The following is a 25,604-nucleotide window of genomic DNA, read 5'->3' as shown; positions in this document are numbered from 1 at the left end:
AGTTGATTGTCAGCAGTGCGCCACGGGTTGACGATGTGCTGCTGTGCACCAGGGAATGGCGCCGGTGGCTGTCGGAGAGGTTGAGGGGCCAACACTGGCGGTCGACGTGGAGGCATTGCAGCGGCAGCCACATAAGTGAGTGGTGCGGCCACAGGGGTTGGCTGAGAGGCGGACGGCAGCACCTCGGAGACCTGCTCCTGAATGACTTGCCTGAGAGACAACGCGAGATTGTGCGTAGGCACTTCTGGGGTCGGCAGATACGATAAACACGAGATCTGCGGTAACACTTCCTCACGCACACACTCTTTGATTTGCGACCGTGGTCACCTCCGATGGCTAAGGCGGTGAGGGAATCGTCTGGTGTTGTCGGCCGCTTACTAAGACGCGTTGCTTACGGAGCTCGTCAAAGCTCTGGCACAAGGTCGTAAGCTCACCTGCCATGCGTGGGTCCTTTGCCAGCTGCATTTGAAAGGCGTCGTCGTCAATGTCTTTCAAGATGTGCTTTAACTTCTCCTGCTCGGGCATAGACGGATTCAGGCGCTTGCACAAGTCGATGACGTCTTCTATGTAACTGGTGAAATTTTTGCCTTGCTGCTGCGCACGTACGCGGAGGCGCTGTTCGACGCGGAGCTAGCGCACGGCGGGTCGGTCGAACCCGTCAGCGAGGCGTTTCTTGAACGCACTCCATGTAGCGAAGTCGGACTCATGGTTGTGGTACCACAGGCTTGCGACGTCTTTGAGATAGAACGACCCATTCTGCAGTTTCGACGGGTCGTCCCACTTATTGTGGCTGGTCACCTTTTCTAGTGTGGCCAGCCAATCTTCCACATCGTGGTCGTTTGTTCCGCTAAAGAATGGAGGGTCACGCAGGCGCAGCGCGCCGGTTACAACGACCTGAGGAGATTGGGCGGTGGCTTGTTGGGTGATTTCGTCTGACATTGTCAGGGCAGGTGGTAGCGTCCGACTTCGGAGTTCCAAGTTTGCAGACCCCGCACCTCCACCACTTTGGAAGGGGGTTTATTAAAGTCGGACGGAAGCCGGAAGTATTGCACGACGGGCACAAAGACAGTCTCAGCCGGCGTCAGCAGCTCGCGATCTGCGCTCGCACCTCCAGCCAAGACAGAGTCCCACTGCGGCGTCCGTTGCTTCATGCCCACTCATACAGAAGTTTCGTAGGCTTTGTTCTGACGCGCGTCGGCAGCGCACAGTTCCGGTGGCTCGTAACAATACAAGTTAAAAATTCACGCCCATCTGGCTCCGGCGAGCTCCAGAACCCCTGATTGGAGGCGCAAAGAGAGATGGCGCACCAACATGGCTGCACTTCCGGCTTCAAAAACGTGATGTCAGGGCCTCTCCTGTTTTGTTTCTTTCCTCCACGGGGGAGAATGCAAAAAGCGCCCCTGTAAAGAGCGATGAGTGCATTGCAAAGAATATCGCCTCAAAGTTATTCCAGAAGCCCCCATTACGGCGTGACGCATAATCATATCGTAGTTTCGCCACATAGAACCCCAAATTTTAATGCGTATAGTATTCTTAGCCTACTTCAGCCGTTTTGAGCTTATCTATTCATCTGTCTATCCGTCAATTCATCAATCCATCAATCCATCCATCCATCCATCCATCCATCCATCCATCCATCCATCCATCCATCCATCCATCCATCCATCCATCCATCCATCCATCTTGGGCCTGTTACGCCAACACAATGGCCAAAGTTGTCTATAGTTGCTTGGGCCACAATGCATAAGCTCGCGGTAGTGGTGCCGTCGTGGTCATTGCGTGTTTATAATCTGACCCTCGTCACGCCGTCGTCTTCAGACAATCGTCGTCATACATCTGTCATGGGTTCCTTGCTGCACCGCCATTGTGAAGCCGTCATGGGGATTCAATCGTCGTCGTTCCAGGATTGACTGACTCTTACGCTGTCGTCGTCGTGCCTTCTTTTCGGACCCAGTGGTTCAAGCTGTCTAATTGCTTGGGCCACGAGGGCATCATACGAGGGTATGATGCCGTCGTGGTCGCTGCATCGACGTCATTCCAGCTTTGTCTTCCAACTCTTGTCATGCCATCGCGTCATCCCGCCATCGTTGTCCCCAAAGTCATCATACCGTCGTTGTCCCGCTGTCGTTTTATCATTGCAGTCACTTCAGCAAGCGCGACCCCAATAAGGTCATGCCGTATTTGTCATATTGCCTCTGTCGTGCCATTAGCGTCAATCTTTATTCGTCAATCTGTCATAATCATACTGTATTCATTCAATCGTCATTATGCCGCTCTTGTCATGCCATCATTGTCAGATAGTGGTTTTCATGCATCCGTTGTCAGAACGTCGTCATCATCGTTCCATCGTTTGTCGTGCCACCGTGGTCGTGACGTCATCGTCACGCTAACGTCGTCATGCTTTCGTCACTCTAAGACTTCAAGTTGTAGATTTTGTGGGTCTCACTGATATGTTTAAAAATTCGTTTTCTTTCCAAGAACAACCCGTGAATGGAATTCTCTACCAGCTGATGTTGTAAAGTGTGAGAGTGTCGATTTATTTATAAATGCACTCGGGAACCGATCCTGATTTTTTGTTTCATTGTATTCGTTGTATCATGATGGATTTCATTGTAGATAATGCAATGTTTTAAAAGCGAAGCATTTCTAGGGAAACGTTTGCCACTTTAATATTATCTATATATCTATCTATCTATCTAGCCGCCTACCTCTTGGTGCTGTGAAGGTCGTTTCGTTAACTTGGTATGTGTCAAAACTGGCATAGTATGACAAGAGTGTAGAACAACATAAATGATAGGTCAAAACATAAATATCACGACATGCGTTTCCTCTAGGCCATGAAACCGCCAACAAGGTCGTTTCGTTGACTCGGTAGGTACCAAAATTGGCATGCCATGACAAGAGTGTATGACGAACATAAATGGTAGATCATGACTTGAATGTCACGACATATGTGTGTCATGTAGGCCATGAAACAGCCACCTAAAATGACAATGACTAAGCGAAAAACAGATTAACACTCAAAAACCACTAAAATGGGCTCAGACGTAGGTACTAAGTGAAGAAAACACTAAATAAGGATGGTAGAAGTCATAGGCATGAGCATGACTCAGCAAACATGACAATGACTCACCAAAAAAGTTTAACACTCAAAAACAACTGAAATAGGTTCGGACGTGGGTACTAAATGAAGGAAACACTAAAGGATGGTGGTAGAAGTCATATTCATGACCATGACTCAGCAAAAATGACAATGACTAAGCAAGAAATATTAACACTCAGAAACAACTGAAATGGGTTCGGACGTGCACGTACTAAGTGGGAAACACTAAATGATGGTGGCAGTCATATTCATGGCTATGACTCAGCAAAAATTACAATGACTAAGCGAAAAAATATGAACACACGAAAATCAATAGAATGGGTCCGGATGTGGTACTAAGTGAAGGAAAAGTCATAGTCATGAGCATCACTAAGGCTTTTGCCTTAATGAACCTTCGGCATAGCTAAAGGGACTCCTGAGGAGTCGTGACATGAATTCCATGACATGCATGCCATATAGGTCATGAAACAGCCGCGTACGTCGTGGTGCTCTCATGGTCGTTTCTTTTAACTTAGTAGGGTCCCCGCACACTGATTAACATAACACCGATTCCCACAGGGCGTGGGATCTGCCGGCTTTTAACGCGACAGCGTTAAGGGCCTCGTGCGCAGAAAATCCGGCATCGGCAACCGGCGTCAGCGTGCGATGTCGGCGGGTGGTGGAGAAAATCATCCCCAACCACGCCTTCTTATATGACAGGCGGTATATGCGGGTTATATTGCCACACCATTCTATCATTAATGTTGCTCATACCTTGTCTGGCATTCTTGGCAAAGCTATTCCTCGGAATTGTGAGAATGACAATCCACAAACAAATGTCATGAAACAAAACACCCACATCGCATGCCTTTTATGTTAAATCTTCTGACTGAAATATTAAAAGTACGAAACAAAAAAAGTTGTCGCAGTTTCACCTGAAAGGCGAAGCATCAATTGCGATAGCAAATTTGTAGAGAGCTATACGGAGTAATGATATTAGCTTTATCAGCTGTATAAATTTGGACATGCAGCAGCACCGGCAACGCGCAGAACTGTTGTCGACGCCGTCGGCGTTTTTCCCGCGTTCGCTCAAAATGCCTGCGGCGTTGGTGACTGTTGCCGGAGCCTCTGATATAAATAGGCATTTGGTGCCGCAGCTAAACGTCGTCTCCCTTCCCTCCCCCTCCCCCCCCTCCCCCACGGCCTCTCGCGCGTCGAAAGAAGGCGCGTTTGCTCTACATATATGATGATTGTAAAGGAGGAAAGAGACGCCTACTTCTGCAGAACGCGCGTTTGTTCTCCGCCGTGCGTTCACTCGCCGTGAAAGAGCGCGTCCCTCGCGCCCTTTCACTCGCACATACAGCGTTCGGCGGCGCGCGGCGACGATTTCATCTCGATTGACGTCATACGGAACCTCACGGTGACGGCGACGGCGACGGCGACGGCGACGGCAACGGCGACGGCGACGCCGACGGCAGAAATCTGCTTTTGAGTGTCCATATAATTGCTATCGCAATAAAACGGAAACCTGAAAATAATGCAACTTTTTAGGGGCGGCTGTGCAATATCTCCGGGATCGGCCCACGCAAGAGGCCGCGTTCCAACCAGAAAGCTTGCCTTCGTGCATAGCGTTCGCCGCCAGTGTTTCCCGGTAACCATTACGGTTGCTTAAGCTGCAGTTGTCGGGAAGCGTGAGAAGCAGTCAGGGATCTTTGAATGCTATCGCGTTCTACTCTTACAAGCGAAGCTTAAGCGTCCTCCGTTTTTTTCTCTGTGTCCAGTTATATTTCCATTTTCTCAGTATGTATTTGTGATGTTATGCGTTCCAACCATTTTGCCATCGAAAATTAGGTATACCCACTCCTGCTTCAGGCCTGGCAACCAGGCTAGTACTATGGAATAAATAAATAAATAAATAAATAAATAAATAAATAAATAAATAAATAAACACAGGTTTAATTATACCCCCACTATTACGCCGTTCTCACCATACACTAGTTATCACCCCATTGTCAGGCCATCGTAGTCACTAAGTCATTGATATAAAGTCAGCGCCATGTTTTTGTTGTCATAATGCCGTTCTGACATAGTCGCGTCATTATATCGCCCTCATTGGAACTTCGAAGTCCTACTCTCGTAATGCCATCATCGCGAGTCATCATTGTCACACAGTCGTCGTCATAACATTTTCATCACGCCATTGTGGTCACGCAGTCGTTTTCCTGTGGTCATTACTTCAGCAGCTTCATCCCATTGTCGACATCCCGTCGTTGTCATATCCACCTTCGTTGATCCATCGACGCCCTTCCCATCGTCATTGTATCGTATTCGTGATGTCGTCATGAAATCGTGGATATACGTCACGCTTGTCATCAAATCGTCATCATTGCGTCGTCGTCAGACAGACGCTATCATGCATGCGTTGGCATACCGTCCTTGACATGCCGGCTTGGTCGTGCCATCTTCGTCATTCAAGCTTAATCTGGTTGTCACCATACCATCGTCGGCATCCCCGGCATCATATCTTCGTTATCACGCTGTTTTCGTGACGCCATCCTAATAGTTTAGCAAGTCACTTTTAATTGTCGTCATGCTTTTGCAGTTATACCGCCTTTATCGTCACACAGATATAATTCCTTCGTCATGCCATCGCCAATGCACTCGCGGGATCCTCTACGACACGAATGCTTACCTTTAGCTACAACGCTTATGCTCTTTACCCGAAGCACCGAAGTGAGAGCGTTCTCATGTGCGCCTCACTCCGTTATCGCTCTTGTGTCAACAAGCCAACAAAGCAAGAACACGCCCTTGCACTCACAAACGCGATTCAACAGCCCATGTTGTCAGAGTGGAGGCTGACGAAGCTAGACAGCGGGTAGACGACCACCAAACAGACTTACGGGACGGGACAGAATTTTAAATCAGGCCTGTAGGCGGAGAAGACCGGACTCTCCGAGCACATCACCTTTTGCTGACGCAGACGTGTTGCGCTGGCCGTTGCTCGAATCCCAACTCGAACCATCGTGTGAATCCACCTTAGGCAACCAAGAAGTAGGAGGGTTCAATGTTGACATCGGGATTGATGTGAAGTGAAGTGTTTTGCTATGTTTGCGCAAATGGTAACAAAAACTCTATGCAAATGTAAAGATATTGGCGTAACTGTTCGTACCAAGTTACGCAAATTTCATGCAAATACGTATGTGCCCTTCTCCGTAGCCGACTTCAGTTGTCTGTGGCCGACATCCCTTCTCCGTACCTCAACGCTCTCGCTCGATGTCTGTTTTAGTTCCACATTCCTCAATTCACTTCTTTCTCAACATTTTGCTGTTCCTAGCTGTTGCCGATTTCATCACTCCTTTCGTATCAACTACTCCGCATCTAGCATCTTGTTCTGCTTTGAGCTTTCTTTGGACGTTCTTCCCAATTTCGGCTGGTGTGTGCTGCTGTCTAGCTTATTATAGAGAACTTGAGCTACTAGATATGTTCCCCTGTATATGTGTTAGGTGCAGTATGCTATTTTGCACGATTGCCACCCTAGGCATAGTCCAGTCCAGCATCGAATATAGTGAAAGACAACACGACCTTGGCGGCAGATGCCATGCGCATTCACCGAAGGGATCTGCAACACGAACACGTTTTTGTCATAATGTCGTCGCAACTATTCCGTCGTCGTCCAGCTATAGTGCAGACCAGATACGGAATATTGTCGGCCGTCGTCCCGCCGTCGTTATTTCATTGTCGTCTTTCTTTCGTCACATGCCGTCTTCGTCATTTTGTCGTCGTCCCGCCATGATCATTCTGTCGTCTTCCGATCGTCGTACAGTCATCGTCCATCGTAATCACGCAGTCATCGGCATGCCACGAATGTCGTGTCGATGCAGTCATTGCATCGTGGTGGTGCCATGGCCCTCAAGCGATCATGCGTACATCGTCATCATTCGGCCTTCGACACGGTGTCCATGTCACACTCGCCGTTATTCACACTCGCTATGGTTATGCCGTGGTCCTCTGCCCTTCGTGATTACATCGTGATCCTTCCATCGTCATCCCTCTGTCCTCGTCACTCTGCCCTTGTCAATACTCGTCGTGGTTCTATCGTCGTTCTTGTCCTGTCTTCAAAATATAGTCCTCACTCACTCTGTCATCTTCGTTCCCCCGTCGTCCAAATGTCGTGATTCCATCGTCTCGTCAGTCCTTCATCGCCATTTCTTCTTAACATGTGATTGCGACACCTTCGTAAACATGCAGTCGTCGCCATTCCGTCATTTTTATGCACTGCGGTCACTCCGTAATCGCCACGCCACGGTTTTCAGGCCGTCGTAGTTTCATTGTTATCTCTCGAACATCATCATATTCCTGTCAACTCAGTGTCGTCAACGCCCACTACATACTGCACTAACAGAGGCAAAGGAGAAGTCGGCAACTGAGAATTCATCAAATGATCAGAGTGCATCATTCTGCAGAAGTCGTGGAGCGACTACCGCGTTCAGTTCCCGGCTCAGATTGTGCAACTTTAGCTAGGATGAAGGTGATGAAAAAAATTTCGTCCAGCAAGCCGAAGATGCTGTCCGAGTCCAATAACTTCGAGCCGACACCTGAGGCCAGTAAAATCAAAGTGCCGGCTCTTCAAACAGAGTTTACTTCTTCTTCTTAATAACATTTCCGCAGCTTCAAATAAGCTGTGCAAGGCTGTAGAAACAGCGGAGCTAGTGATCACCTAGCTTCTTCCAGTGTCACTTTCCCGGGCTCGGAACTCAGGATCCTTGGCCTTTCGTCGCTCTCTTCGGCGCGATACTCTGGATTAGCGCGCAATCGCCGCATTCCTTTTCAGCTGGCGGAAGACCAGCTTCCCGCTGAGCTGCTTGCTCTCCGGAAGTGTACTTCTTCGGCCGTCCGATGTTACATTTGCTCAGTGCGAAGTCTGCGAGAGATGTGTGTGTCACCGTCGCGGCGACATGATCTTTATAATCAGTGTGAAGTCATGGCCAAGCTTCACAAAGTGTTGTCATGACTAAGCAAAGCAAGAATTGCGGCGCGAAGCAATGACATGGCTGGGCGAAGCTAAGTGATTGCTAGGCGACTGCATTGACGTAGCGGGACTGCTGGAACGCGGTGTCGGCATTGTAAGCCGGTGGCGGTGTTGCAAGCTGCGCTATGGAACGCGCAGTGATGTCATCGCTGGCGCGGCGACAGAGGAGCGTTGCCGGAGCTAGGAGCAGCGAGGCGCAGCTATGGCAGGTGATTGCTAGGCAACGCGAAGTTACGTCTTCGCTAGACGAGTTTTCGCGAACGCTACGCGGGGAAACCAAAAGCTTAAAGTGCTCCGCTGTTAAAAGTTAAAGCCGGTGATACTGTGTGAATCGACTTTAGATGGTTGGCTTCCATTGTCCGGGATGTCATGGCCCTCAACTTGTTCGTTCCACCAGTCATCGCTGGTCAACCGGGTCAGTGCTGGTGATCGGGTACTCCCACTGCTTCAGATGTCCCTCAATTCCTGTTCTGCTGGTGACGCTCACCACGTGCGTTGTCTCGCTCGGGTATAAGCGCCTCAATGTATGTCGTTGCGGCATTCGTATATGTGAGATGTATCTTGCGCAATAATGTGGCGTATGAGAACGAATTTGTTTGGAGTCTTCGTAAGGGCTGGATATCCTCCTCTCTAATAAGCACGGGGAGAGGTGGCGGCTATTTTCTTGTGTCTAAGCTTTAGTGTTAAAGATGTATCTGTATTCTATTGGGACGGCCGTCAGAGTACGATGGTCTCTCGGGGATGCCCGGTTGATAGCCCCTATGTTCCCCGCAAGGGAGTCGTGTCCCGTCGTCCCCACGATATAATTGTCTGGTGGGTTGTTTAGCTTGAATAGTATATTGGGCGCCACTGTGGAGATACGGCCTTTCTGACAATTTCTGCATGCAGCTTGCCAATCAAAAACGTTTTGGCGAGCGCAATCGCTGCCTCTTCTGCGGAGTCGGTGTTGCTCAGTGTGAATGTTGCTGCATTAAGCTCTTTTCCTGTTCTGCTGGGGACGCTCACCACATGCGCTGTCTTTCTCGAGTATTATAAGACATCGAAGTATGTCGTTGCGGCATCTTTCTCAAACGCCGTCTTGAGCGCATTGATTCTTCCCTTTCGGTAGCCATTGTGGTGCATCGAGGGCATGTTGCGAGGTGTATTAGAAACCCTAATGCACTGTCTGAGGTGGAGAGGTATGCGTTTGCGTTCGTTGCATCGCTCGAGCCCTTCTCTGTATTCAAGTGGCCGTAGGGAGTAACCTCTACCAGGTTACATTAGTTTGAGTTGCTTGATATGGCTGATTGTGAACTTCGACTATGTCCTCCCAGGTGTGAACAACCAGTGGAGCAGCTTCTCGGTTGAGGACTTTGACACGAGCCCCAGGTCAAACTTCTGCGCTAGGCGCATCAGAATGTTCAGATTTTTCTCTTCCGCGTTCTTGAGTCCCAAATACGGGGTGCCGTACATGACGCGGCTGGTGGCTAGGGCTTGCATTAGTTTCAGGAAGTCTTTTTGCTTTAGCCCGAGTCATTTGTTCGCCACTAGTTGCACCAGATGCGCGACTTTAGATCATGCCCGCTTCGTCCGTTTAGGGAACTATCCCAAGTACGCGCAGCGTATAAACCGTTAAGACGATGATGCTATTACATTCTACTTCAAGGTGTGGTTCGTGGCCGGAGGTCGAACTGGCGGTCCACCTCTCGCTCTTTTGCGCACTGGCGGCTCTGATTTTTCGGGCGCACAGAAAGGCCACATGCTTTGAGATACGTCTCCGTGTGATCGACGCCTTACAGGAACAAGAAGCCTGACAGGAAGACGGCTTCCTGTATGGCGTCTTCTTCCCCTGTAGATCATCCTGTGACCCAGAATGTAATATTGTATGCGCAAATGGCATGATCGAATTCCTCGAAAACACACAGTCTGCCAGGTAGTTTCATCATTGCAATGTTGAAAGGTAAATATTACTGATCCGGAGGAGTGCCCTTTGGGGATACTGCGAACTGGCCACAACGCAGTATTCCACGGAGAACGCTTTCTGTTTGGCTAGAGAGGAAGTCTATGATGTAGTTGGAGACACTTTGCCCGCAGTTGGTGCCTTGAAAGTTCTTCAGCACGGCCTCATTAGATACGTTTTAGAAAGCACCTTTCACGTCAAGGGCTAGAATTACACTAGTTTGGATAGCACTGAGGTTGTAAATAAAGCGATCTTTGATTTATAGAAGGATGTTTGGGGTAGTCAAGTGGGGTCAGAATCCATACATGGTGGTAGTGATCTTTTGGTTATCATCCAAATACGGAGACAGTTGATCATGAAACATTTGCTTGAATGGCCTTTCGGCGCAAGACGGCCGCGAGATGGGTTGAATATTTTGTATTACGATGATTTTGTTTAGATTTGGAATCATAGAAATATCGGCGTATCTAGATAGCGCCGGTACTGTGCCGCTTACCAAGCTTTTATTGATGCGACCTAGGAGGCGCTCTTTGGCTGCGTTGGCGAAGTTGCGAACTGTTGTTATTTATTGTACCTCTGCCTCGAGTCGTATTTCTTGTAAGCTTGTTAAGGGCTGCTTCAAGCTCGGGTCTAGTAAAAGGGCCGTCCAATGCCCTCGGGGGATTGTTAGATTCTACCGATAATGTTCTTTGAGATCCCGTGAGTTTTCCTTTGACAGCCATCAGGACATCCTTTTGCATACCCAAAGAGTCTTGAATAAGTCGCTCGGAGTCCCAGTTTCGGATTCCTTTATGGAAATAAGCCATCGAAGAATTTTCTACGAGTTTCGGGTGCTGAGCGTCCCTTGTAAACTGTCGCAGATTTGATTCCAGTTTTGCCTGCCGAGCTTATACACGTTCTTGTCTGCTTGCTTGAATAACGGGGCTATACCTTTCTTAGCTCCATATCTCTTTTTTTATTGCGATAGCAATTATATTGAAATTGCAAGCGGATTTCTGCCGTCGGCGTCGTTGACGACGTCGTCGTCGCTGCCGCCGTGAGGTTCTTTATAAATCCCAAGGGCGATAAAATCGTCGCCGCGTGCTGTATGCTGTATGTGCGCGTGAAAGCAAGCGAAGACGCACGCATTCATGGGGAGCGAAAGGACGGCGGGGAGCGAACGCGACGTCTTCCGTTGCGCGAAAGGCCGTGTGGGCAAGGAAGGGAGGGTGGGGAGCGACAGTGTGCTGTGGCATTAAATACGTATCTTGCGACTGGCCGCAAGGGGAACAGGAATCTCGTAGGCGAACTGAGGAAAGGCGGAAGTCAGCGGGGGAGGAAGGGGGTGCGGCTTCTGCTCCGCGAGCAACTGCGTACTTGTACTTTGCGCTGCTGCGGGCAGTCGCGCGCACCGTATCTTGAAAGCGATCTGCAATAGGGCTCCTGCCTTTGCATGCGCTGTGCTTTCGCCGCTCAGTTTCCGTTGAAGTGATAGATCGCACGAACCTTCACTCGCTGCTGCTGGCGCGCTTGCTCACGCCGGCGTTTTGACAGTGGTTGTGTGCGGTCATTGAGTGTAATCCATGTTTGCTTGTGTGCAGTGACACCATGGTTGTTAATTCAGTTAGTAAGCGAATGTATCCAAGTTTATACAGCAGATAAAACTACCATTCTTACTCCGCATAGCTCTCTACTAATTTGCTATCGCAATTGATGTTTCGTCTTTCGGGCGAAACTTCGACTTTTTGGCTCTTCCACCTTCGGGTGATGCTTCTTCGGTCCTCCCAAGATGCCGATGTACCTCAGGAGTGTTGGAGGTGAGTTGAACTGGCTTAGTAGGCTTGTTGACACTCTGTACTTTTGCCCGGTCCACTTTTCTAGGTCTTCATCGATATTGGTCAGGTAGTCGTCCTTCCGAAAGGGCGTTTCTGTCTGTCATCTTGGCCCTTCCCAGTTTTATATTTGTGCACCAGTTATTGATATCTGTCTAAGTGATGTAATATGTAATGATCTCTACTGAGTGTTTCTGTGTATCCTGCACTCGATTTGTGTGATGGCCATCGAGAAGGTTAGATCCAGACTTGTGTCTCGGGAGACGCTGTTGGCTACGCGAGTGGGGTAGAATGGGTAGTTCTAGAGAGTGATGAAATATTGTTGTGCCGTTATGTTGTCATTCTCGTCTTGCTTTTTTGCATCCCTGTGATATCCCCATGCCACCCATGCCGCATTAAAGTCGCCGAAAACTAGTACATTCTGATGCTTGGTTGTTTTATTTATTTCTCATTGAACTTCGTCGAAATTCTGTACGCTGTCTTTTGGTGAGCTGTAAATCTTTAGCATGAAAATGCTTTGTAGAGTCTTGTTGTCTGCTGGTATCTCCATGACGGTTTGTTTAAATGTGTGTTGGATGTTGTGTTGTTGCGTTGTCAGGTGATGCTGCGCGTGCATTGCCGTCCGAGTCTTGCTATCGGCGATGTGAACGTCGTAGACTTGCAGGCTGAGGAACGCAGTTTGCGTTTCTTGGAGAGCGATTTCATCTGTATTTTCGATTCTGAATTATCCTAAGCTTCGTTTGTAGACCTGATCGTTCTGTGATTCCAATGGCAGATTTTCAGGCTGAGGAGGATCTTGGCAATCGGAATCACTGACCAAGGTTTCTTTCATGCGTGCCCCTCTTGGTGGGCCACTCTTGAGCTTTTGGGGACTTGCTTCACGCTGCTCAGGAGTATTACGGCGCTTCTCTATGTCTGCATTGATTACTTGTGTGCCAATCACAATGCGTGCCTTTTCTCGTTACTATCGTCCAAGTGTCGCAATGGCTTCCTGTATTTGTGTGACGAGCAATGAATGGAGCTATTTGGTGTGCATTTATTTTGCTTGCGCTATGTACTGGAAACACTAATAGGGACGGAACGAACACTGGTTATAAAGAGGACACCAAGTGAGACGAGGGAGCGCGTGTCGCCCGTGTCACTTCGTGTCCTATTTACAACCAGTGTTGGTTTCATCCCTATTATTATCTTCCAGTACAAAGCGCTAGGAAAATCAATGTATTCGTATGAACATGTCTTACACCACTTGTTGGGATTGCGCTTGCTCTTGCCTGTTCCTGATTGATTTCTCCTTGGTCTTTTATAATGTCTTGCTTGATTTCTTGCCTTACTTCTTCGCTCATTTTTCTCATGGAATCCCCTATGTAACGGCACATAGCTGCATATTCCTTTGCCTGCTCAGTAAGCACTTGCGTGTTTTCTTCTAGACTTGTCGCGTAGCTTCGAAAGGATACACCCAATCGGGCTTACCTCGGCTTGTGGTAGGGCTGAGCGGCAGAAACTGTTCGGCTGTGAGCATCATCTTGTTCTGTTCTTCTGCGCCCCGGTTCCACGACACATGTGGACTGGAATTGAACATATAGGGTATTCGCAGGATGTTTTGAGGGAGTCCAGCTCCGGGTGACCACGAGCCCGCGTGGCTGCTTGGAATGTGGATTCTCAAAACTGGAACGATGGTAGTACCGCTTTAAATCGCAGTTTACAGTCCTTGCTCGCTGTTTCGTGCGGCTGACTGCAGGGCCTGAAGATCTTGCACACTGGGTTGCAAGCGTGATGTCATGGTTATTTCGCAACGCCGCATTTGCTGCATAATGCTTCTTAAGGTTCTGGGCTTACAGCCTGCATGTGGCCGATTTCCCTGCAGTCTCTGCAATATTGCACAGACTTGGGGTAAGAGCAGCAACTGGTCATTGTTACCATTATTTTTAAGTAGAACTACACGTAGGGACCTGAGGAGCGAATTAGTGCTGCCAATGAATTTCTCAGTTATCTTATAAAACATAACTCAAATCCTGGTGCATGAATAGCCTCCATGATATATCCAGTCGTGATATTGTGAGATATTCTCACTATTACAACAGCAGAGGTTCCCGTTAACGGTTCAACGTATGCCGAGAAGATATAGATATTGGATGTCATCTGTATTTGTTTCACTTCAGTCAAATTTTCCACAATCTCTTCGTCCGCATTGCTTCTGAGAAGTATATCCTACTTCTATTGTACTTGCGTTGTGACTTTCTTAATGTAATCTTGTAGTAGCACGTTCATTGCATGTGCCAAGGCAATCGCTGTATATTAGTTGTTCCATTTCTTGAGGTTCAGTCCCACCGGTAGTCGATAAATCACTTTATAGTCAAGCTCAAGTAGGAGCGGTGACCTAAAGCCAGATGGTTTGGCTGTCCCTACACGGCGCTTGTTTGCTGCGTCCGGCGAGCCCCGTCATCTGCTCCTTCCAGGTGTCAGCCCTTTTCGTTCATAGGTCATCACCTCTGCTTGCTCCTTTCCTCACCTCTTCTTGTAAAATTACGTGGTTCACATTGTAACGTACACCATCTTTCGGCTGTGCTCGTCGAATCTTACTTGGGTACAGTAGCTATCCTCACTCACACTCCTTTCTGCGCTATCGCTGCTCACTGCCTGGCTGTTTTCAAGATTTATTGCGATTCCTTAACCAGAGTGCGAGCGGTCACGTGTGAGAGTGTGTCTCGCGCCATGGGCCACGGGGCACGGGCTGCGAGGCATGGGACGGCTGGCAGGGCTCTCATAAGGTTAGCTCCATTGGCCTCAAGTGGAACTTTCAATTGGAGAGAAATGATAGGAAATTACACGTAATGCGTGAAACTTGGTATCGTCAGGTTATGCCAAACTTGCCGATTCTGTCGAGTCCACACTTTCGTTGAATATAGGCATTAATCTAGAAAAATTGCCTAAGAACGCAGTAACTCATGTGAAGCGCGTTCGCACTTTTAAGCCCCCTAGTGGCCACCCCTTTGCTATAACGAGGCTTTTATTTAAGGAGCCTCCGGATGGTATTTTCGTGCCAAGAAATCACTCATTGAAGTTTCATGAGTACCCACACGGAGGAAAATTGCTAAAATAATACAAATTAGTAAAAATGGCGCGTAAGGATACACTATACATAACACTACACCAATTGCGGTATACTCCAATTTGGGTAGAAAAAATAGTCTATGTAGGTCTGGTGCTTCCTAAATAATCTCTATAACCAAGTTGTGCGCATTTTTAAGCAGGAATAAATTTCACTGCTCTCTAACAGCCTTTTCTTGGGCTATATGCAGGCAATCTCGCGGCGTTCTTCCTGGGAGGTGTCACCTCGATATTATTCTTTTATACCCTCTTTAGTACCCTTCTTAGTCACAGATGTCTACAGATGTGTGCATACAAAGACGATGCTGATTTCTTCGCATCAGATAACAGTATTCAGGCCCTTATCGCCAATTACAAAAATATCTGTGTGCATAGAAACCCGATCAATCAGTATTCACCTATCTCTTAACGTTTTAAAGCGCATCTCGTTAGCCTATCCACTTAATATTTCGGTTCATATATCGTTCCGTACCATCTCGAGATGCTAGCAGAAATGGAGACCTTGAAATATTTGAGTGCAGTCTATGCCATTGTACTCAGCTTCCTTGGGAATTAACCATTAGCTAAAAACGGAGTAAGACGAGTTGACATGCTATGCGGGCTATGTAACCGTCAGTCCAGAATGCTAAGAAGTCCACTACCAATGATTTACAAAATGTGTGTGCGCCTCATTTTAGAATTTGGGTGTTTGTTATTTTTGGTGTGCCAGCCTATAAATTACGCCCCCATGTTCTGCTCGAATGGGAGGCCGTGAAACTGTGCTGCAATTGCGAAATGTGTTTACAATAGTCTATTACAGGAAGAATAACTTTGCCCTTAACTTTATCCCGATGTCGTTTACTGACAGTACAAAAATGGTGAAATGTGTTTGAATAACCCTATTCATTTTCAAGCCTGAGCTATATGTGGAGTACACTAGCCTGGCTTTCATACACCACCGGTTTTTTTTTAAACATTTAAAAATGTCCTAAAGACGCTCTGAAGCTCCTTAAAGACGCCTTAAACCTCATATAGGCCTTGATTCCCTACGTGGTGCTCCGGCTCCTTCGTCAATGCATTGCACTGCAAATGCTGCGGAGGAGTGGAGCGTGCCCTCACCGTGACACCGTGGCACTCAGTTCAAATTGGGTTTTTGATACTTCCGTAGACGCCGCTTTTTCAAAGTTAGGCACCTACAACGCGCCTAATGCGGTAGCCCTCAGCGAGAAGGCGTGTGTTCAGCGAGGAAACTCGTCACGGCGTACCATACAATGCGGACCATGGAATTGTGTAAGAAGACGCGAGGAAAGGAGCAGGCAAAGGGATGATGACGACACCCGAGTTTCAGCGACACTGGGCCCTTAACGCTATGGCGTTAATATATGCAGACATTTTCGCTCACGGACAAGGACGCCGACACCAGATTTTCTTCGACACGGGGCCCTTATGGCTTTCGCGTTAAAATATGGCAGCCCGAAAAGATTGAGGAGCAGGCTTCTGTTGAAAGCAGAGTGTTTGAGAAAAAGATGTGTGATCACCATTTGATAAAAAGGTGACCTGGCGCTCCACTGGCGAGTTGCACGTGCCGCCCACGCCTGCATCCGCGGCGCCCAGCTTCGAAGGGCATGCGAATAGGAATCATCAATACGATGCTGCCACTGTGTGCCTTAGAAGCCTTCCGTGGTGGCGGCTGTAACGTAACTGGTAGAGCATTGGGTTGGTACGCTGAATTACGCATTATTTGTTGCACCCCCGCACCAGCTTTTTTTTATGAATCCACAATGAATGAATGATTGAGGAAGAGCTTACTGGGCGGCATCTCTACCAACGACCAATATTTCACGGAACTTAATCACAATGCCAACATTGCAATATTCAGACAAGTTTTCTAATTCCTTCTTGGTATCAATTCCTACTGCTACTGTTATTAAGAGGCGGTTACATTGAAGCGGTAGGACGAGCGCGGACTGTTACTTTTTGTTCTGAGCTTTAGTGCGAATTCCCCTTAGTGCGGGGAATCCAGAAGACCGCGGGTGCAGCCCTGAAATTATGCTATGCTTTACTTGCTTGAATTGTAAATCGTTATGCAAGGACGTTTCGAAGGATGGCTGTTAAAGAGTCCACCAGTTAAGACCGAACCGGTACTTCTAGGGAGATTTGGGCACTAAAGCAGCGGCTTCCATGGAAGGCTTGCTCGCAACCAAGCTACAGGAATAGAGGCAGTGACCTTGATTTGTTATTAACAATTGCGCCCTACAGGCATGTACTGTCTTTAAAAGTGAGTGTATCACTTGCGTTTTGCACTGCGAATTCCAAACATAAGTAAAAATGTGCGCCGAGCTGTGGTGGGAACAGCTTGCGGATTGCATGCATCACGTGTTTCTTGAGCAAGTGACAGTATAATTCATATGTCGTATGTGAATAAGTCCATTACCAATAATACACGATAACAAATAGTATTTCTTTAATTTACAGGGTTCTCATTTTTGGTTGCCTTTTACTGGAACGTGTTTTAAAGAGTTCCTTGCCGCTATTAGTTCCCGTACATACACCATTATTCATAATAGTTGCGTATTAAATGTAATGGCATTGCGTAAATGGCGATATATTTCACGTGCTTTACTATTATATACCATTCAAAGCAATGAACGAGTAAATTCTTGTGAGAGAGACTGGTTAGTAGCCAAGTAGATAGAAACGGTAAGGAAGGTCTTGACGACCAAGCGCCGGCAGCCTCTTCTTTACTTACTCATGTCTGGACTTTCCTGTAGTCTATCCTAGGCGAACCACCTGTTAGAAGGCGGGCATTGCGAGCTATTCTCATACTTTCTAACTCTTTAGAATGAGAGCAAAATTGCGTTTTGGGAAGATCAGTTGTGCGTTTCGTTCTCCCTCGACTCTGCAAGGCGCCCTTGTACAGGCGCCGCTCAAAAGATCAAGAGGAGTTGTACACTTTCGACAGGTTGCATGTGCCTGGTTGATTGCTGAATATGCGAGGTCAGTGCCAGCACACCAGCTTCCTGTATTTTCATTGTTAATGGCCATCCGATCCCAGTTATCATTTTCGCATATGTAATATTTGACAGCAGGAACGTTTTTTAGGTCTCCCTGAAACTTTGTTTCACGGAAACTACTTCCGTGCCACCTGCTCTGAAACTACGTAGGTGGTAAAGAAGGTCCGTAAAGGCAGGGAATATGCCGCAACAGTAGGAAACGAGAAATACAGTATCCAGATTTTCTTAGGTTCAGAGTTATCGACGGGTCATGACTAACGCCTTGAAAGAAGAAAATGTTTATGACAGACGTTTGTTCAAGGAATCAAGGAAATCCCAGGGCCTCTTATGTTATCCCTAAGACTACTTGACGGCGAAAGCCCAAGTACCAATGCATTGAACACGAACACATGACGTAAAAAAATTATGGAGTTTTACGTGCCAAAACCACGATCTGATTTTGAGGCACGCCGTATAGGGGACTCCGGAAATTAGGACCAGCTGGGGTTCTTTAACGTGCACCTAAATCTAAGTACACGGGTGTTTTCGCATTTCGCCCCCATCGAAATGCGGTCGCCGTGGTCGGGATTCGATCCCTCGACCTCGTGCTCAGAACGTACACATATCCCTTAAGGCACTTAGGCTAATTCGCTTAGTCATCCACCTTAATTCGCTTACTCATCCTCTTAATTCGCTGAATCATCCTCTTAATTCGCGTACTCATCATCTTAAGTCGCCTACTCATCCTCTTATTTCGCTTACTTATCCTCTTAATTCGACTAGTCTAATTCGCTGAGTCATTGCCTTAATTTGCTTAGTCACCCTTTTAAATCGCTCAATCATCAATCTTCATTCAATTGCCTTTAACTGGCCTGAGTCATCCACTTAATTCGGTTAGTCATCCCACTTAATTCGCTTTATCATCGATCTTGCTTGTTTACAGGGGTATGAGTGCTTACGGGGGATGAACCGTTGATGATGATAGTTTTTGTACCTTTCGTGTCGTCGCCGCGTTTACGCTCACGGACTTTGAAGGCCGGCTAAACAATGAGACATATAAGACTTTCACCATATTTTGAAGAAGCAGCGTCTTTCAGCCTCAGTCCGTAGCTCGCTATAGGCTTTTTTTTTTTTGCACTTTTATATTGCGCCTACGGTAGTAAAAAACACAAAAAAGTCAAGCCCGCAATGATCTAATCAATAGAGGACGCTATAGAGACTAAGAAGCCCTTGCAGTTATCTAGTCGATTCTTTCTGCTGGCGACACTAAAAGCAGGGTTTATGACAACGTGTGTGTAACGTAATATATAGCGGGCTCCACCTTGGAAAACATGTATAGATTGTCTGGACTGCCTTAGCGATAGAGTCGCGAGTTTGACTAGAAAACACTGATTTTCTCGTCCCACTTGTTGAGGGCCACTAATATTTTCTCTAATATGCTAATAAAGCCGGTTAAATTTCTTTCAGCCGTTAATTATTACGAAAATTCGGAAAATTTTGTCTGAGGCCGGCATGACCAACGAATGTTCCAAGTGCTGAACAGACAGTAGCGGCCAGTAGCGCTTTCTTTATTTCTAATCAGTGAGACGCGCACCTCACGTTCTTGCGAAATGGCTCTCACTCTTATCTGGCTTTCATTGTTTCATCGCCGAATTGAGTGCTGCTCATAGGGAAACAGCGCTTGTATGTAGGCTCCCTAGGATAGAGTTAAAGTATATATGCACGAACCAAGCTTAAACTGCACGTGTCCCACAAAACAAGGTTGGGCCCTCGAGGCTTGCCATCTTTGGCGAAGGCGAAACACCGAGTCTTTTTAGAAAAAAAAATGGGTGATGACGTCACCAGAGGTTTGCATTCTTAGTTCAAGCAAGGATGATTCGTCGCTGGAGCTTATCGCAATGTTGACGCCATCGTGACCGCGCAGCTTATCTTGCGCTGCGCGTCATCTCTTGTGCTGAGGTGCAAATATTGTTTTCATGTTCAGCGCTATCGCTGGTGGCGACAGGCGGCTCAGTTTTAACTGCGGCCTCGCCTCGCCTATTGGCGATAAAAGGGTCGGGCGACAGTCGCAGATTAAAGCGCCGCAAATAAGGCTCCTTTGTCACGTGCCGGTGTCTGCCTCGGTATTCTGAAGGGCCTGTCTTTTGTCGAGACACGTGCTTCTGGCTGTCATCACTTACCTCGGACCGGTGAGCGGTTCCAGCATTTCACAGCTCTCGCAACTGCGGCCCGAACCAGCTCGGTAAGAACTCGCCACTTTCCGCTCCTATGTGCAGGCACATTCTGCTTGAATATAACAGACATAATTAGTGAAAGCATAGGAACACACCCCAAAAATATATACGGTCCCGCAGCGTGCCTTGATTTTCGAGATTACTTTTCCGCACTTGCTTCCAGACATCTCAATGACACTGTCTCCATCAATGCGGCTACCACTTTTGTTTCTTTAATAACAGTAGTGAAGGACTTGTTTATAATTTGTTCAGACCCACCGTGGTGGCTTAGGGGCTTGGCGTTGCGCTGCTCAGCACGAGGTCACGTGATCAAGGCCGGACACGGATGCCGCATTTCGACGGGGGCGAAATGGAAAACTGCCCGTGTGCCTTGCACTGGGTTCCCTTAAAGATCGCCAGGTGGTTAAAAATAATCCGGAGTCCCCCACTACGGCTTGCCTCGTAATGATATCGTAGCTTTGGCAGAACAGACACCATATTTTATTTAATATCTTCCTTCGCAGAAGCAACAGCCGAAAAAAATTTCGTGACATCGTGAATGCAATTACATCGTCACATCGTGACATCGGCAATTACAGGGCAAGAGAAGGCAGCGTCACTTGGAATCGATTCCAATGATAGGAGAACAGGAAATAGTATTTCGAACTAGTTAGCCTCCTTAGTAACAAAGAGGGCATATAGGGTGCTGGATCCAAATTACAGAACGTGATCCGTAAATAGTAGATTTAGTCAATGTTCATTGCATGGCAGGTTGCACACATGACTGAAGGCGAATGCACCGAGGCACCACAAAAAAGAAGGAAAAAAAGAAAGAAAGAACGTGTGAGGGACCCTGGTCCTATGTTGTCAAATTTAATTTTATCGCGCATTCAATAAAACGACCACAAATGCCCTCGGAGTCAGAAAGTGATGGAAGGGTAATTTTCGTCGGGATTTCGCAACTCCGTAGAATTTAGGTATTGTATGGCGAATTAGACGCAAAACTTTTCAAATCACGGTTATATGCCATGTGTTCGATGTGAATCATGTTTAGTTCTTCCTTTTAGATCTAGTGCTCAAAAAGTTTTTGTGCTGCAGTGTTCATCATCATTGTACTGTGCGACACTCGCTAGAAAAACGTTAAAAAAGACTCATTGTGGGCATCCCTATAATTTAAAAACTGCTGATTGGCGTGAATGCACGCAATCAAGAAGATTCGGTACATCACCTTTATTTATTAACTCTTTTTTGTCTAGAGTAAAATATTCTGAACGTATTTGGAAGAAAAAAGATTGGAGGCCGCTAGGTAGGAGCACGTAGCAGAAATCGCTAAAACTGCATGTTACAAATTAGGAAAAATATCAAGTCGAGCTTTACAACCAAAAATCAGTAGATGGGTAAGTGCAGAAAAAGTTCATTTATTTTTGCACTGAAGCAATCTGTTACAGGAATTTTGCACTATATTATTGCGTAAATGTTTTATTGAGAGTAGCAAAGTTGCCTGTATACGTTTTCTCTTAAAGTGTTCTTCTAAAAGGCTTATGATAAGAACGCTGTCGCATTGAAACCTTCCATACAATAACAAGGTGTCTGGAGAGCAAACTATTTTAAGCATCTGTGTTGGCAAATGCCACCAATATCAGCCCCTTGTTTAGGTGTTGCGTGAGCATTTTCTGCTTACGAGGTTTGCTGTGCCAAGATGGTCAAAGTGGCGAGCACAGAGCAGACGCAATCACCTCGGTATGCACGTAAACGGCAACATTAGCTGGTGAATATGTTTGCGTAAAAAATCAGGTTGCTTCCAATAATTCGAGGAGTACTTAAGTAAAACTGAGAAGAAAATACCGTTAGAAACAGTGTCTGTGTTTGTATTGATTGTGCCAACATAATTCGAAATGGTTCATTCTTTGCGGCTGCCATGTAGCCTAGCCGACTTACCAAGTTGTACAGGGTGGGCAGAATTTTGCCATCCACGCGGTACCCCTGTGAAAGGCCCCTGTCAGGCCATGTGTTAGTAGGTCTGCGTGACTAGTGGGGAAAAGGCCGCACCGATGGACAGCATGCCACTAACATAGACATGCTTGGTGATTTTAGCTGTAAAGTGGCTGCGGTGGCTATTACCATCAAGTGTGAGATTATTGATAGTGCCCGCCAGAGTTAAATATAGGGCCGCTTAGCTGTCTCAGTGAAGGCAATCATTTACACACGTCTTCCCAACATGGCGACCAAAGGATTGCGGTAAGCTTTAAGCATGTCAAGTAAACACGAAGGCTGGTGAACTCTTGCCGAAACCAGGGATTCTGCATCCGGTGCCCGGTGGTTGTCTACAAATGGACGTGGAAAGTGCCTGAGCAGGTGTTCAAATGCTTTGTCAAGCTCGGAAGCAGAACAGTTGCAGTGCGCCTTCTCTGCATGTCAGCTATGCAGGCTAGCCCGGCTAACGTTGACGAGGCAGGTGACGCGGCTTGATCTTCCTGTACTCGGGATGTTTCAATTGCGATACCAACTATGCGACCAATTGACGCTGTTGACGCCATTGCTGTCACCTTGATGTCTTGGCAGTGAAGCCGCATGCGATGAGGGCAAGTGGCCACATGACCTTCTTCAAGTGCCATGCACGTGGCCCCAACATTTATGTCCGCGAGCAAACCACAACTTTATCGCAGTTCACGTTCTCTTCAAAGCTTCCGCGCAGTGATAATTGTAAACATGGAGTGGTATTTTCTTTCGATGATGTTGGGGATAAGGTTCGCGAAGTTTTGCATGACTCTGCGTCGGACATGTCAGCGTTTAAGGGTGAGTAGCAGCGTTTTTGGCATTGTGCCAAGACCACGTGCTCGACAGTGTGCTAGCAACGTTGGAGCCCGTAGCGCCGACGCGTCCCCATTCTATGCCCGCAAAGTCTGTAGAATATCATAATGCCCTCGAAAGTTATCGATCGAGAATACGGCCTTGGATAGTCTCGCTTCCACAGCTCGCTTATCGCCTTCAAAATACAGCGCTAGGTGTTTCGAATTAGAATGTCACCCATAAAGAGCGGCTGAAAAGAACACCTTGGTCAAAAATGTAATGAACGCCGCGTTTCTTCGGTCTAGCCACCGTCACCGTTACAATAGAGATTGATTGTTCACAGTGCACGTTGTTTGCGCTGCGTACAGCAGCCGGTGTATGACAATTTCTCCCGTTCTAGCTCTTTCCTGGCGAAGCGAAACAAAGCATTCTTCAAAAAAAAAGGTGTTGGTTAAATAATTTATTCGTAGTTTTGGATGACTGTCGATATTTGTGAGCGCCTAACATAGCTGAAACGCGACCATAGTTTTAGCTCCTTATTTAATTCAATAAGTAGAATAACCGTAATGCGTTGCCTGCTGCCTGTTTGCACTGTCAGATAAAAGCAAGACAAATCTGTTGCCAACAAGGAGATGGCAGCCGACCAAAACTTACCTCGACTAGCATGCCTTACCTCGGCATGCCTTTATACTTTTGTTACAGCAGACGCCCTGATGTGCCGTTAAGTAGAATTTGGGAGGCGCTGCAATGAATGTGCCTAAAAACGAAGGCTTTCGGTGCTGACCGTCGCCTCTAACGCTGTGGTCGCTGTGGCGCACCCCAGAGACCCCGTCATTGGGAAATTGACAGCGACGTTCTTAGCTCCATGTCGCCTAGTTTGTATACATTTAGAAACACCCCCTTTTAGGTTGTGAAGCAATAGAAACACGAAATACTACGCTATTTCGAAGAATAAGGATTATAAACAAGGATAAGGTGCCTCAGAAAGGCCAGCCTTTCTGAGGCACCTTATCCCTGTTTATAATCCTTATTCCTCGTGTGCTACTCCATTAGTCAGCCATCTTCTTTTGATTTTGGATTACGCTATTTCGAAGTATTACACAACATGTAGTGACAATTATAGCCTCAATATAGAGTTTAAAACTGCCATTTAGCTGGTTTCCGTCTGCGCAAATAGCCCTAGCCAATGTTCCAGTGCGAAATGCCTTAAAGACATTGCACACTGCTGGCTCGCTCGCTCGCTCGCTCGCTCGCTCGCTCAATCACTCACTCACTCACTCACTCCATGGGTAACTAGTCCATTATGTGTTCCCATAGACTTGCAAATAGGTACGCGGTAGGCAGTATTATGACCATTAAATTTTCTACAATGCCGGCCGGCCTGGATGGCAACTGGGCCATCCTTGCGGGTCTAGTTCGGTCCGATTGTCTAACACACGGAGCTCAAAGCCCCAAGCGCCCGATTGAATGCGGCGATTGCTACGCGGTCTTGTTGATCATTTCAGATATTCGGCGCACATGAACTGTCAAGGTTAAACTGAGTCACATGAGCTTAGCAGATACCATAGCAGTGGGCTAGAGATATATTTAATGGCGATAGCAATTATATGGACACCCCAAGTCAATCTTTGCCGTCGTCGTCACCGTGAGGTTCAGTATACATTTAGGTATATTACCGCTATAAACCGTGCCATGGTACATGACGTGCGGTATATGCGGGTTATATTGCCGCACCATTATGTCACTAAAGTTGCTCGTACCAGGTCTTACATTCCTGACAAAATTACTCTGAGAGTTTTAAGAATGGCAGCACACAAATAAAGGTCATGAAACAAAACACCAACAGCCCATGCCTTCTATTTCAAATGTTCTCAGAGTTAAATATTAAAAGTGCGAAACAATAACAGAGCTCAAACCTGAAAATGATATAATTTATGGCGTGGCGGTACACTACCTCCGGTGTCGGCGCTGGAAAGAGGTTTGAAACATACCCGATAACGAAAAGTGGTGGCAACGTGAATAAAAAAGATGCGGGCTTTAATTAATGAACATCAATGAAATTGTCAAATGGCAGGATTCAAACAGGACCCCTAACACAACAGCTAGGTTTTACTTAGCTTACGTTTAGTTAAGTTCATAATGCCACTACAGCTATGAATCTTACACTTCGTGTAACATGACAACATATCCCCATAGTATAAAGTGCTCGAACAACAAGACGTTGGCTCTTGAATGTGCGAATGTGGTTTCAGAGAGAACGTAACGAATTTAGAGTGAAAGTTTATTGTAACGTCTGTGGGAGGAACAGATGCTGAGACCCAGTTGTTGAGGCAAACCATTGCCGGAAATTCGCGGCTTGCCTAATTTACGGCGCGGCCTCAGAGCTACATTTCCATGAGCACAAAATACGATAACGCTTGTGTACCGTCCATTGGGTGCAAGTAAATAAAACACAGGCGACCAGAATAAACATGAGGCTCTCAATAACAGTCGCTCTCACATCCCATGCATTGCGACGTGACGTCATATTCCGTACCCTATGAACTTCGCTACAGCCCATAGAGAAAGAACCAAGAAAAGTGGACACAAATGTATGGACAGCACAAATTTACGAATCAATGTATTAATCGCGGAATCGAATGCATGAACAGATACTACAG

At 47.0% G+C, this 25,604-nt stretch overlaps 1 protein-coding gene across 7 annotated transcripts in view; it reads left to right on the top strand.

Annotated features, from left to right (window-relative positions):
• Window positions 1–25,604, top strand: part of LOC119461716 (uncharacterized) — a 122,802-nt gene that overhangs the window by 84,423 nt on the left and 12,775 nt on the right. The window contains exon 1 of one of the 7 annotated variants that reach the window (XR_005194043.2): window positions 19,954–20,183. The exons of 4 other annotated variants lie outside the window; for them this stretch is intronic. The gene's annotated coding sequence lies outside the window, so the exon portion shown is untranslated. Of the gene's footprint in view, window positions 1–19,953; window positions 20,184–25,604 lie in introns of those variants that run through there. 2 more of the 7 variants (XM_049671977.1, XM_037723082.2) reach the window with 2 other exon arrangements.

This window comes from Dermacentor silvarum, chromosome 8 (assembly GCF_013339745.2).
Source record: "Dermacentor silvarum isolate Dsil-2018 chromosome 8, BIME_Dsil_1.4, whole genome shotgun sequence".
Lineage (NCBI taxonomy): Eukaryota > Metazoa > Arthropoda > Arachnida > Ixodida > Ixodidae > Dermacentor > Dermacentor silvarum.
The sequence above is the reverse complement of the archived record's forward strand: the minus strand, read 5'-3'. Positions and strand labels throughout refer to the sequence as shown.